Consider the following 4170-nt stretch of genomic DNA (forward strand, 5'->3'; position numbering starts at 1 on the left):
TGCCTTTTGATACCCTCTTTTCTTCAAAGATCACATCAAATATGCAGGGATTCCTAAAAAAAGATCACATCATCCCCAATCTACATATTTGATATGATCTTTGAAGAAAAGAAGTCTTCAAAAGACAAATGTATAAAAATTTAGAAAGATTGTTTACTAACAGTCAATGCACTACTAAATTTTTTATTAACTTAATTACTATTTATTTATATTCAATATTTTATAACTTGATATCTCTTGACTTACATTTTTAAAAATATAAGTATGCTAGCATTTATGCTCGTTACTAAATCAATTAACTATTAATTCTAAATAAGAATCCAAGATGCTGTATGTAAATATCGCTTCCACCTCTCGTCTTCCCAAACAGATATCTCTGCATTCTCTTTGACAAAATGGCAACCTGAACGGAAGCCGCGGCACCGTCTTCTTCGGCGATGCATCTCTTGATCGAAAAAATTCGAAGTATATCTCGACTGCAAACACTGTGACACGGGCAGCCCTTTCCCCTCGCAATTCGTAAGCCATTGCCATGGCTTTCGTTCATGTCGCCATTTTCTCAAACAAGTATGCAGAATACAGGTAGTGTACCGCGACCTGCGAAAGAATGGGTGTGTACTTAAAAGCTTTGGACAAACATCATCTCACTCGCGGTGGAGAGTGAGACTGCTGAAAAATGGAGGGCGACACTTAGAAGGGTTTCGTACAATTCCGGATTTCAATTTCAATGGTAAAATTGTTTCTGTACCCTACGGCTTTTTTAGTTATTCCGTAAATGTGTTATATTCTTTTCGAGCTTATACAAGTATATATTCCACAAGTTGAAGTGTTCGAAATAACAAGTGCGTGTTTCACGGGTCACGACGTGCTGTTGGAGGAGATTGCAGAGTGTGCAGTGCAACATGTCGAGGCCAATCGCCTATTTGAGGTCAGTAGAGTGGTATCTTGCATGTTCTGCAATGCCCTTTGGATATTAATAGCCCACCTTTGTCTCTTTCTAATAGGAAAACTAATTTAAGAACAGACCTTGCATGACTGCGTTAATGGTCATACGAAATGATGTTGCTCATAAGGCCAGGGTTTCTGCCCTTACGAGGATAGCAGTTATTCATACTGGGCGATTTTGACATTGTAGATTGCACTTTGAACTAGAAAGCTTTTTTACAGCATAAATTGTGCTTCAGCTATGGCAGCATGCGTTGCCTTTTGTCCTCGGGACAGTGTATATTGCCTCCCTCTGCCATGGCAGCTTTCTGGCCTTGTGATTTGCCCTGTCTTCGTGACAGAGAATGAATAAATGGTTATTCAAGCGTGACTGACACAATTGTAGGAGTAAATCCGCAAGGGTGGATAAACTGGGAATTTTCCCCTTTGCTAAAAGATAAATTAGGAATATATGATGCGTTTTCTGTATTGAACTAAACAAAAAGTATAATCCCCTGGAGATTATCATAAAGGTATGGATACACATGAAAGAATACTGCCCTAGGCGTAAGTGGATTTGGCTCAGTGCAGATTAATCCAATCTTGGTCATGATATAGAAATCTAGGTATTAAATTTGTGCAATTGTAAGTTAAGAACATAGAAATTCTCTTGTGGTTGTCCATAATGGGTGTCTCATGCAACTAATTGTTGTCTATACCTGTTACTACAGACTATAGAAACAGCAGACGTTAACTCTACATTTCTGTCTTGTAAATATGTAAGGTTGAATCTGCAAGTGTTAAGCTTTCTAAAGGTAACGCTTGTAGAGAATTTGATTAGAATTCTACAAACCAACCCCTAAACAAACAATCGTATCAGCCTTGCAATGTGAATGTTCCCTGTCTTTTGAGAACTTACAAAAAATGTGATTTTTGGGCTTGGAAAAGGAACCATAGTTTGTTTTCCAACAGGAAAAAATGGAAGAAGAGATTTTTCGATTTTCTAATTAAACCCTGATTTCCTATGTAGTACTGATCCAGGAGCATGATAGGGATCGTTCAATCTTCCATCGTGCAAAAGTATGTTTGGCACACAAGGTTCTTGTTGGTGCGATTCTTTGTTTGTCGTGTTATGTGTTCATGTTTTGCTTTGTGCATCTGTTGCTTCGGTTATAGACTTTTAATGTGTTTGTTTATGTGCATTGAATTCATTGGTCACACTTAGAAGTCTTTATAGCTTGTGTAGATGATTTGTGTATTCATGCACTTCTGATCCTAAGCCCATGTGCATTGGTTTGTTCTGCACAATTTTGTAACCGTGCACCCTTGGAGATTTGTTGGCGACCTAACAAATTGCTGACTATGTAATGTGTCATTATGCCGAAATTTGTCTTTTTTTTTTTTTAATCCAAATGACACATTGGAAGTTGGTTCCCTTGGAAGGTGAATTGTCTCTGGGCATGATTATGATTTTTCAACTTGGAAACTTGTTTGGGTGAAGGGGTTATGTTTTCTTGAGTCTATATATATGCAACAGATTGAAAGAGAAACGGTTGGCGCTAGATACCGGAATGAGATTAATACTGGAGTTTGGTGTTAACAGTTCTTATTGAAGATAGGCTATATGTATGTACGTTGGCTGTGAGGTTATCGATACTTGGGGTACGGTAGGTTAAAGTTGATGGTCATCACTCTACTGGATTCATGTTGAAAGAATTCGTTGTATATATGTTACTACATGCTATGTGTGAATTTGTGATAATCTTGATGATAATTTTCTGAAACCTTCTGTATAATCTTTTTACTTTGTACTTTGTGTGTTTCTTAACTACATGTTCATTTGACCCGTTGTTGACACTGCATTAATTGGTATTCGAGCAAATATTTTGGTTCTTGAAAGAGGTGAGTTGTGCTCCATAATTGAAAGATGTTAGTTGCAGGTGGTGCAAAAGTGAAAATAATGCACAGAGATGGTAGGAGAAATGGCAAAAGTCTGGGAACAATGCATGATAACGATCTGATTGACACATTGAGAGCCATTCAAGTCAAGATTGAAGCCATTGAGACTGCATAGAGATAAGGAATGGTTGTGGCTGTGGATATCATTGATGATGAGAGAGGAACTTATGAACCTTGTGATGATGGTATGTTGAATTCAGTGGAGGAGTTCTACCAACGAGAAATTTTCCTTAGCATTGATGAGGCTAGGTAACTGTAAGGTTTAAAATTGCCTACTTTGTAATGCCCATCTTATGTTCTGCACTCATTTTAATGTTCTCTCCTCTAGTATGTTTTTAGGACCATATCACATGATTCTTACCCTTTCCTCGATCACAGAAGGACGATACAAGCACTCCCAGTGTTAGGAATTTCTCATCTGTCAATACTTTAAATTTGAACCCCTGATTCCTCAATGAGACTTGCGCTGACCTGGTTCTACTGTCTGGACACCTACGTCAAATGGGTGCTAGTGTCCAAGTTAAAATTTAAAAGTTGATTTTACCCATTCATTTGTGCACTAAACCTTACTGCATTTTCGATTAGTAACTTTCCTGAAAACTTAGTATAGGTTCATTTAAACCCCTTTTCTCTACAATCCTCTTTATTGAGAAAACTTATTACCACTACTTCTCTTCTCCAACACAAGAAAATTGAAGAACACCATTGGAGAGAGTGGGGCAGCAAGGATACACCTGAAATCCAGAAGTTTAGGGACTCCATCACCATATATCAGCCATGAATCATGTCTAAATACCATCCACATTCATCCTCTCATAGTTTTACCCTCTCCTTTCCCCATTTGGAAACCATGGATCTCTATTTCCCTCTCCTCTATCAAAACTGTTTCCCAAAAATTCTTGTCTTAGCTGTTCCCTCAAATCTGCAATTCCTCCCATTAACCTCACTTTTCTACATCCTTCTGGGGTCACCCATTTGAGTTTCATCACAATCATACACCACTTCTTGTAGTTTCCCCCCTAGAGTTTTATCTTGTGATCACTTTATTGTACACATAACACTAATGCTTACCACTTAGGTCTGCACACATTCTAAATCTTCCCTTTTGTGCTTTGTAGAGGTTGAAATAGACCAAATAGTGGACTGACTGAGGCATTCTCCTTTACAACACACCCTTTTTTCTCTTGTTTTTACATTTAGTGCAGGTTTTCTCATACTTGGTGACAGACATGCACATTCTGCGAGCAATATAGGCATTAGAGATTGAAGATGAACACCTCTACAAAA

At 38.0% G+C, this 4170-nt stretch overlaps 1 long non-coding RNA gene across 1 annotated transcript; it reads left to right on the forward strand.

The window, feature by feature from the left end:
• The first annotated feature begins 408 nt into the window (after window positions 1-408).
• Window positions 409-1475, forward strand: LOC131069891 (uncharacterized). Its single transcript, XR_009112253.2, has 2 exons — window positions 409-730; window positions 822-1475. It is a non-coding gene; the product is annotated as an uncharacterized LOC131069891 (long non-coding RNA).
• Window positions 1476-4170: the final 2695 nt, after the last annotated feature.

The sequence above is a fragment of the Cryptomeria japonica genome, chromosome 7 (assembly GCF_030272615.1).
Source record: "Cryptomeria japonica chromosome 7, Sugi_1.0, whole genome shotgun sequence".
Lineage (NCBI taxonomy): Eukaryota > Viridiplantae > Streptophyta > Pinopsida > Cupressales > Cupressaceae > Cryptomeria > Cryptomeria japonica.